The sequence below is a fragment of the Pristiophorus japonicus genome, chromosome 25, assembly GCF_044704955.1.
Source record: "Pristiophorus japonicus isolate sPriJap1 chromosome 25, sPriJap1.hap1, whole genome shotgun sequence".
NCBI lineage: Eukaryota > Metazoa > Chordata > Chondrichthyes > Pristiophoridae > Pristiophorus > Pristiophorus japonicus.
In genome coordinates, this window is record NC_092001.1 from 9,821,090 (window position 1) to 9,832,165 (window position 11,076).

Here is an 11,076-nt window from a genome sequence, read left to right on the forward strand (position 1 = left end):
CTTCTAGCCTGCACCGCAATTCAATGAGTTCATGGCTGAACATGCAACTTCAGTACCCCATTCCTGCTTTCTCACCATACCCCTTGATTCCCCTCGTAGTAAGGACTCCATCTATAGAAACATAGAAATTAGTATCACGCAACCGCTGAACAGCCCATCCCTCAAGCACTGGCTCGACAGAAAACTAGAGTCTCCGATGAAAATATCGGAAACGCAAATCACCAGATATTGCCAAAACCCGGGATTGAATCAGGGACCTTTAGATCTTCAGTCTAACGCTCGTCCCAACTGAGCAATTTCGGCCGGATTCTGCCAGACCGAATTTTGACTCTGCCAGACCGAATTTTGCTTTTCCAAATGTCTTGCTACTGCTCCTTTAATAATGGACTCCAATATTTTCCCAACCACAGATGTTAAGCTAACTGGTCTAAAGTTTCCTGCTTTTTGTCTGCCTCCTTTTTTGAATAGGGGCGTTACATTTGCAGTTTTCCAAACTGCAACGGCTAGGGTAGGCATGCACGTGGAATGGGATAACGCACTTCCGCTGGTAGAGGGATGCACTTGGCCTGGTGTAAGGCACGTCAGCTGGGTTGGCTTGCACTTGGACTGTGGTAAGGCACATCGGCTGGGGAGGGATGTGATTGGACTGGGGTAAGGCACTTTGGCTGGCCCTTCCTGACTTCTTGGGTGCTCTGTCCCCTTTTCCTTAAGGAAGTCAAAGTACTTCGAGTTATAATTTGCAAAGTCAGTGGTACCTTGGGATGTGTGGTTCAATTTACACATTCCAGAAATTCAGGATTTGGTGTATCCCCCAAGCGGACCAATCATAGACAAAGGTTAGAGCCTGCTGGCCATTTTTGCAGTACCAATAAGAACATCATATCATAACATCATTCGGCAGTCAACATAGTTTTTTGAAAGGGAAATCATGTTTGACATATTTATTAGAGTTTTTAAGGATGTAACTGGAAGGGTAGATAAAGGAGAACCACTGGATGTAGTATAGTTGGATTTCTAAAAGGTGTTCAATAAGGTGCCACATAAAATGTTGTTACACAAGTTAAGGAATGATTGGTTTGGAGATGATGTATTTGCATGGATAGAGGACTAGTTAACGGATAGCAAACAGAGTGCAGGGATAAACGGGTCTTTTTCAGGTTGGCAGGCTCTAAATGGTGGAGTGCCACAAGGATCAGTGCTGCAGTCTCAGCTATTTACAATCTATATTAATGACTGAATGAAGGGACCGAATGTAATGTATCCACATTTGCTGCCGATACAATGCTAGGTGGGATAGTGAGCTGTGAGGAGAAGATAGATAGACTTCTTGAGTGGGTAGTAAGGTACAATATGGAGTATGATGTAGGAAAATGTGAGGTTATGGAAGAAATAATAAAATACAGAATATTTTTGAAACTGTGGGAAAGTTTTAAGGTGGTGTTCAGAAAGACGTGGGTGGCCTCATACAAGAAACACAGAATGCTAGCATGCAGGTAATAAGGAGGGCAATATTGTCAGCGTGTTGGAGTGTAAGTGTATGGAAGTCTAGCAACAACTGGGTATTTTGATCTCCTTATCTAAGGAAGGATATATTTGCTTTGGAGTCAGTACAACAAAGGTTCACTGTATTGATTCCTGTGATGAGAGGGCTGTCTTATGTTGAAAGATTGTGTAACATGGGTCCATAAACTCTGGAGTTCAGAAGAATGAGAGGTGCTCTTAGTAAAACATACACGATTCTAAAGGGGACTGGCAGTTTAAATGCTGAGATTTTTTTTCCCCTATCTGGAGTATCTTGAACTCGGGGAACTCGGCCGTACATGCTTCTCAACTAGGACGTTTTCTTTGAAACCTGAAACAGGGAGACAAAGATGTAAATATTAACACAACAACAACTTGCATTTATGTAGCTCCTTTAACATAGTAAGACGTTACAGGGCGCTCCGCGAAAGCTTAAGATAAATCAAATTATGCTGACACTGAACCACATAAAAGATAACTTACGGCAGATGCTCAAAAGCTTGGTCAATGAGGTAGGTTTTAAGGAGCATCAATCCTGACATCTTTTTGAAACACCCTAAATCAGGAGTATTAATCAGTGTCATTTCCTCTAGGTCTGAAAGTTGTGAGAAGTTGGCTTTTGATTGGAAACATGGGTGTCGAATTCACATGATTAGATAGGATAGTCAGTGCAAAAATAGGCTAGTCAGCCCAACCTGTCAATATCGACGTTTGTGAACCACTGGAGCATCCTCCCGTCTTTCCGCATCCAGCACTATCAGCATATCCCTCCATTCAGTTCTCCCTCATATATTTATCTAACCGTTCCTTACATGCATCTATAATATTAGATTCAACAACTCTGGTGATAGCGACTTTTACATTCTGACCACTCTCTGCGAAAATAAGTTTCTTCTTAATTCCCAATTTGATTTGTTGCTGATTTTTCTTACACTGATGATCTCTAGTAATACTCTTCCCTGCAAGTGGAAACACTCTGTATCTATTCTAACAAAACTTTCAAGATATTAAAGAGCTCTAATAGGTCATCCCTTAGATTTCTCGTTTCACGACAAAATAAATTGAGCCTGTCGATTCCTTCCTGATAGTATACCATCTTCTCTGCAGCTATCCAGTGCCTTGCTATCTTCTTTTTAATATGGCGACCAGAATTGCACACAGTACACCTAATGTCGTCGAACTGTAGAGTGTTCTGCATTGGTCGGTTTTAAAATGGCGTGGTCAGGCTGTCTGGTCTCATTAAAAGGGGCTTGCACTTCATCTTTTGAGGAGACATTTCACGGGCATCCTGTAGTAACTGAAGGCCATTTGCTTACAGAAGCTGATTGTACATTTTCAACATTGTCGATCTGGGTGCACGGGCAGGACACGTCGTGATGGGGACTTGTTGCCACGTATTTCTGTATGGATGCAAAACGCCTGAAATGGAATAGCTGAGTTGACCTAGATGGTCGATGAGATTAAAGGCGATGGACTGCTAATGGATTGTGCTCATTTACTGTGTTAAGCGTTTGTTGCTGATAAACCTTCCAAGCATTTGACTGAATATTACATAAATTAGGCTTTGAATCCAAATCTCCTCAAAACTGCAATTTCGTGATAACATTATGGTACATACCATAAATAAACACCTTATCCATTGTGCTGTGCGCTCACTGACTAAGTCACGGTGATTTCTTATTTTTTCTTGATATGCCCACTGAATTAACTGACTGGAGGAATTGTATTAACTCCTCGTGACCGTCTCGGCTCATCCCTGGGCCGAATTGAGGGTGGGGCGAGAAACTTTTGCAACAAAAACTAGAACTGAAACATTATTGTTCTTTAAGGAAGGGTAAATGACCCGTACATTCATATTTTACATTTGGACACAGTCCCATCCCTCTCTCATGATGCTTAATCCCCTCTTAGCGGGACTGGAGAATCATGTTCGAAAAGGAGTCTCATGGTCTGCTCAGCAGAAAGTCAATGTTCTGTATGTTCATTCAGATAGCTTTCCAACTGGACACAGGCATCCAACTGCCGTGCGAGCACTTTTGCCTATTCCAAGTCAACAATATTCGAATGTCTTCACAAAGCTAGTTTTGAATAAGCGACCTGTATTATCAAATAACATTTTGCAGCATTAATAGCTCTATATTATCGTCTGTCTCGGCATCCTCATAAGTTACACTCTACCTGAAGAAAACTGTAATCGGTGCTGCTTTATTTCACTGCGAGCGCGAAGGAACATATCTGTGAAGATATTTGCACCGGATTTACACCATTCCTGGCCTATAGCCCAGGTCTTTCATTATCCATTTCTGCCCTCGTTGCAGGTTAGATCAGCCAAGGCCGTCCATTGAAGCCTGAGAAGTCAGTCAGCGAAAACAAGAGAAATACAAGAGACAGAGATAGGGAGAGATAGAAAGATGCATGCGACGACAATAACAGAAAAGATCATTGCAGATTGAGGGGAAAACCTTTTGCTCCCTTGAAATGTTGAAAAACGTAAAAGAAAATTGGGTGAAAGCTTAAACCTGCCTTCCTCCCTGGCGGATCTCTCAGGTTCTAAGAGAGGGAAATGTAGCCCGGCAGCTAGAGTTATTATTTATTCGAACACTGAATGGAGCTTTAACCAGTGTAGCGGCGAGCAGGTTTTCAGGCTGAGTGAATTTCAGGCCCAAAATAAATAAATCTTCCGGCTGTCGCAGACAGTTGCAGTTTGCTGCAACCTTATACTTTCCAGTCTCGGAACCAGCCAACACTGTCCTATGGGGAAAGGAAAGGGGAGTGTGACTAGCTGAGAGCTGGCACGCTCTCGATGGGGCGAATGGCCTCCTGCTGTGCGGTAACCATTCTATTAATTCTTATTTGGACTTTGATAGGACTTGAATCGACAAGTTTAAATGTTTCTATAGAACAGAATCAGCGAGAATTCTAATTCACGAATCATTGTAACACTGAGCACAACATTTATAGCGAAATGTTCAGGAAAATCCTTGTTTCTGTTGAATGTGGTGCAGGAATTAAGTAGAGATAACCAATGCGTTTATATATCTTCTATTTGAAATCGAGTGTGTTTCCGGCACATTATTCTGTACATCAGAGTTACTGATTAAATGTCAAAACGCCTCCACTCCATCCCAAAAATAAGTATAACTCTAATCCTCCGTTGCAATATTGTTAAAAAGAGGAAACTAAGTGCTGGAATAAAACCGCGAATATGTCGATAACGTTTGGGGATAGATGAATTGTACCTTCGATTCCTGTGGAAATGTGATAAGCAAAGCCATCAACTGTTCTCGGTGATGCCCGAACTCACAACCTCGGCTTTTCTCCGAAGCTTGCACTACCATACAAGTACAGCGTCCTATCCGATTCCATTGCCAGAAGTGCGTGCGGATGCTGTGTGGTATTAATGCTCCCATTATGCAGCTGCCTGTTGCACCTGTCTTATAATTCCTCCCCGAAAAATCTATCGAGGCTGGGGGTCAATTGATATTTTGAAAATTCACATTGATCGATTTTTGTTGGGCAAGGATACAAACATTTATGGAATCATCGCAGCCAAATGGAATTAAGAATTAGTTAGTTAAAAGTGACAGAAACAGAAAGAGCTGCAAACAAACGTTGCATTTTATTCATCCTTAACAGCAACAATATCCGTGCTGTGCGCAATTATGCTGTGGTCATCGAAAAACTCCCTAAACTTCCGAAACTCCCGTGGCTTTTCTGTGGCTCTCTTTCCGCTCTTCCCTTCCTCCTGCATGCTGCCAGTTTTTAAACCTTGTTTTAAATGTTGCTCTGGGAAGGGCATTCGACAGTCTCAGAACCATCTCTACCGTTTCATTGTTTAATTTCTATGTTTATTACTAATGAAACTCCTTGAGCTACAATGGTAGCGCTTGCGACAAAGTAATAAAAAGCGGCTTTTTGGAAACACATTGTGATCATAGTTTGGTTTTGTACATAATTGAACCTATTCTGTTCGATGGACTGTTATTTTGACAATAAACTATATCTTGTTAGAAATGTTGGCTCATTAGTTCCGTAGTGTCAGATGACGAACTGTTTGATGCCCTCATTTATTTCATATCGGGAACAGACACGGGTATTCATTCAGAAATAACCCATAGATTGACACTGAGGTGACCGCAGTGAGAGAGACAGACAGCAGCGGGGCATATGGCGGAATCGACAAGAGAGATGGACAAATACAAAACAGCCACAGACTCTGAAAAGTACGAACATTAGAAATAAGAGCATTGGTGGCTGTAGGTGAGGCTCGAACTCACAACCTCTGCATTTCCCGGGCCCGTAATTTAATAGAAGTACGGCACGCTAACCAATTGCGCCACTGTATCTGCACAAATTATGGTCTCGGTGCTCTCATCATACAGCTGCCTGTTCTACCTGTCTTTCAAGCAAGAAGAAAACGATTCATCGAATCATTCAGCACAGAAGGAAGCTTTTCATCCCATCGTGTCTGTGCCGGTTCTCTGCATGAAGCCTTCAGTTAATATGACTCCATGAATTTGCGCCATAGACGTGTTTTATTTTTGGGTGTAATGTTTTGTTATTTCTCATGAATTTGGATGTCCATGCAGGAAATGTATAAATATATTTGTGCATCTATCTGTGAGATGTAAATAAAATTGTGTGGAACCTTGATAATCAAATTATTTGTGTTCATCTCTGTGTTATTATAAATGTATTTGTTTTTATGTCTGTTTTCTTTATGAATTTATCTCCAAGTATATCTATGTTATAATTATATTTACGTTTATTTGCGAGGTATTTACAAGTAACATAGATACAGATATATACACAGTAAATACATTCATAACAAGCACAGTTTCGCCATAATACTATTATAAATAACGTTGTAGTATTCATATACATAAACACTGACACGGATATACAAAAATATATTTATATCCCACAGAACAAATTATAAATTAACACAGAGACACCAAAATATATTTAGAGCTATCACTGATCAAAGAACATTTTACTCTCTACGGTGCTCAGCAAATTCTGCTGTGCCTGTGTTTCCTGTGCATGTGCTCGGTGTAAGGGAAAGTTTGGCTGTGCCGTCGTATATCGTTTCACAAGGATGCGCTGAAATGCGCTGTCTGAGACCACGTTCACTGCTATATTTGATATCTTGTAATCATTTGGACCTATGTATAAAGGCATAATTACAACATCGACAGATGTTTCAGCCTGGTACACAAATCCACTGCTAAATTAATTCAACCACTCACCAGCCCCAGTTGTTAAACTTCCTGCGACGAATTTGGTCCAATCTCTGTTGATGTACAACCCGACCTACTGCAACAGGTCCCTCCTCCGCCAGAACTGTTCCCAATGCCCCAGGATTCAGTAGTCCAACTTTGTGCACCGTTTATCCAGACACACGTTGCTATTTCTAAACTCAATAGCGCCGGGCACTGGGAATAATCCATAGAATACCTCTGTGTTCCTGCTCATTAATTTCCTCAATTGCACCTGAAACTCTGACTGAAGGAACTCATCCCCTTGTTTCCTTATGTCATTGGTTAGCACCAAGCTAACGGCTTATGCTGCTCCCCTTCAGCCCGAAAAATGTTTTGTACCCACTCAGTGATGTTCTTTCGCTGGCAGCAGGGATGATACACACCACCTATGACACACGTTTGCCATTGAAGAAAGGTACTGAATTTCGATTCCCCAATGACGTTAACTTATGTTACTTTTTAGTTTCAAAAACAAAGGAATGCGAATCCTGTAAATCTGAAATGAAATCAGAAAATGTTGGATATACTCAGCCAGTCAGGCAGCATCTCTGCAAAGATTTCTGATGACGGGGTCGTGATTAAATGTCATTCACGTGATGCCATCCCAGGAATTTGAATCCCTCCCTCTTGCACCACTGCTCAAGCCACGTATTTATTCTAACTATACTGCTCCCTCTACTCTGTTTAGAACGTGGCACTGGTAGCAATCCAGAGATTACTACCTTTGAAGTCCTACTTTTTAATTTAGCTCTAAGCTCCCTAAATTCAGCTTGTAGGACCTCTTCCCACTTCTTACCTATATCTTGGTACCTACATGTGCCGTGACAACTGGCTGTTCACCCTCCCTCTCCAGAATGCTCTGCAGCCGCTCCGAGATATCCTTGACCCTTGCACCAGGGTGCCTTTCCCTTGTAAGACATCTCCCCCAACAGTATCCAAAACGGTATATATGTTTTGGTGGGAGATGACCACAGGGGATTCCTGCACTACCTCCCTGCTCTTGCCTTGTCTCTTGATCACCAAATCACTATCTGTCCAAACCTTACCTGCGATGTGACCAACTCACGAAATGTGCTTTGCACAAAATTCTCAGCATCGCGCATTCTCCAGAGTGAGTCCATCGGCCGCTCCAGTGCCGTCATGTGGTCTGTCAGGAGCTGCAGCTTGACACACTTCCCGCACACATAGTAGCCAGGCCTGACTTCCCACCTAGCACAGGAGGAGCATGACACGGGTCCGAGCTCGACTGCCATAACTTAACCCTTAAATTAATTTACTTATTAAAATTTAATTAACAACCAAACAGCTACTTAGTAGTTCGCTGCCAATTAAACCAATCTAAAATTCAGTCTAAAAGAGAGTTATACTTATCAGTCGAACATCCAACCACTTATCTACTTGGCTGTGACGTCACCTCTCGTTTTCGCACCCCTCTATCTTTGTCTGCAACTGGTTGGGCTGGTGCCTGGGCCTCCGTCTCCTACTCATGCACTCCTTATCAGCTGCTCTAATGTCAGCACTGGTAGGAAAAACAAGCCAAAACAGCACCGGCCACCCCCACTTGCCTGAACTCACCCACTTTCCAAGCTCACAAATGTCACTCTATGCTGTTGCACTCCGTGCTCTGCACGAGCTGCCTCTTTTTAAACTGTATCTAGGTCAGATGACTCACTACTGGTCAGTCGTTTACAGAACTGTTTTTAACTAGCTGCTAATTGCCTCCGACTGAGAGTAACCTTGTTTTTCTCTGCCGAAACCTGAAAGATTCCCAACTATTTAACTTTTCTCCTTTAAATTAAACTGCTACTTACTTAGAAGCTACTGGCAATTGCCACTAGCAATTTAGTCCAGCCTCCAAATGGTTTAAAGAGAATAACACTTAAAACTCACCCACTTGCCAAACTCACAAATGCAAGTCTATGCTGTTGCACTCCGTAGAAGTAAACTATCCCCGATACACTTGATGAACGCCTCCTCTATGCTACCCTGACAAATTAGGTTTATCCAGTAAAAAGGAAAGTTAAAATCACCTATGATTATTGCCGTTCCATTTTTACAAACCTCCATTATTTCTTGATTTATACTCCGTCCAACAGCCACTCGGTGACGGCCTTAACCCTGGCACCAGGGAGGCAACATCCCATCCTGGAGTCACGTCTGCGGCTGCAGAAACGCCTGTCTGCTGCACTGACTATTGAATCCCCTATCGTTATAGCTCTGCCATTCTTCTCCCTCCTCCTCTGTGCAGCTGAGCCACCTGTGGTGCCGTGGATGTGGATCTCGCTGCAATCACCAGATGCACTATCTCCACACCAGTACTCATAAGGTAATACCTGTTGACGAGCGAGATGGACGCGGGGTCTCGATCACTAACTGCCTCGTGCTCCTATTCAGTACATCTCTGACTGGAGTAAGAATAAAACGGGGAAGGTGGCTCGACCGTGGCTAAAAAGGCAACTTAATGATAGTGTTAAAAGCAAGGAAGACGCAAATACATTAAATAAAATATTTAACAAACCTGAGGAATGGGAGACATTTAGAATTGAATAGAGGAGGACTAAGGGTTTAATTAAGAGGGGGAAAATAGTGTACGAGAGGAACATTGCAGGGAACAAAATACTGACTGCAAAAGCTTCTACAAATATGTGAAGAGAAAAACATTTGTGAAGACAAAAGTAGGTCCCTTGCAGTATGATTCAGGTGAGTTGATAAAAGGGGAACAAAGAAATGGCAGACCAATTGAACAAATACTTCGGTTCTGTCTTCACGAAGGAAGACACAAATAACCTCGCGAATGTACTAGGGGACAGTCGGTCTAGTGAGAAGGAGGAACTGAAAGATATCCTTATCAGGCAGGAAACTGTGTTCGGGAAATTGATGGAATCGAAGGCTGATAAATCCCCGGGGCCTGATAGTCTGCATTCCAGGGTACTTAAGGAAGTATTCCAAGAAATAGTGGATGCATTGGTGATCATTTTACAACAATCTATCGAATCTGGATCAGTTCCTATGGACTGGAGGGTAGCAAATGTAACACCACTTTTTAAAAAAGGATGGAGAGAGTAAACGTGTAATTAGACACTGGTTAGCCTGACTTCAGTAGTGGTGAAAATGTTGGAATCAATCATTAAGGATGAAATAGCAGCACATTTGGAAAGCAGTGACAGGATCGGTGCAAGTCAGCATGGATTTATGAAAGCGAAATTATGCTTGACGAATCTTCTGGAATTTTTGAAGGATGTAACTAGCTGTGTAGACAAAGGAAAAACAGTGGACGTGGTGTATATCGACTTAGAAAAGGTTTTGACAAGGTCCCGCGCAGGAGATTGGTGTGCAAAATCAAAGCACATGGTATTCTGGGTAATGCACTGACGTGGACAGAGAACTGGTTGGCAGACAGGAAGCAGAGAGTCGAGATAAACAGGCCATTTTCAGAATAGCAGGCAGTGACTGGTTGAGTGCCACAGGGCTCAGTGTTGGGACCCCGGCTCTTTAAAATATACATTAACGATTTGGATGAAGGAATTTGTGTAATATCTCCAAGTTTGCAGGTGACACTGAACAGGATGGCGGTGTGAGTTGTGAGGGGGATGATACGAGGCTGCAGGGTGACTTGGACAGGTTAGGTGAGTGGTAAAATGCATGGCAGATGCAGTATAATGTGGATAAATTTGAGGTTATCCATTTTGGGGGCAAAAACACGAAGGCAGAATATTATCTGAGTTGTGGCACAATAGGAAAAGGGGAGGTGCAATGAGCCCTGGGTGTCATGGCTCATCAGTCATTGAAGGTTGGCATGCTGGTACAACAGGCTGTGAAGAAGGCAAATGGTATGTTGGCCTTCATAGCTCGGGGATTTGAGTATAGGAGCTGGGAGGTCTTATTGCAGTTCTGCAGGCCTTAATGAGTCCTCACCGGGAATATTCTGTTCAGTTTTGGTCTCCTAATCTGAGGAAGGACGTTCTTGCTATTGAGCCAGTGCAGCGAAAGTTCACCAGATTAATTCCAGGGATGGCTGGACTGCCATATGTAGAGGAACTGGATCAACTTGACCTTCATTCACTGGAGTTTAGAAGGATGAGAGGGGTTCTCATAGAAACATGAAATATTCTGACGGGACTGGACAGGTGAGATGCGGCGAGAATGTTCCCGATATTGGGGAAGTCTAGAACCAGGGGACATAGTCTTAGGATAAGGGGAAGGCCATATAGGACTGAGATGAGGAGAAAGTTCTTCACTCAGCGAGTTGTTAAACTATGGAATTTCCTGCCGCAGAGAGTTGTTGATGCCAGTT

At 42.7% G+C, this 11,076-nt stretch overlaps 1 non-coding gene across 1 annotated transcript; it reads right to left on the reverse strand.

Annotated features, from left to right (window-relative positions):
* Window positions 1-229: 229 nt before the first annotated feature.
* Window positions 230-303, reverse strand: trnaf-gaa (transfer RNA phenylalanine (anticodon GAA)). Its single transcript has one exon. It is a non-coding gene; the product is annotated as a tRNA-Phe (tRNA).
* Window positions 304-11,076: the final 10,773 nt, after the last annotated feature.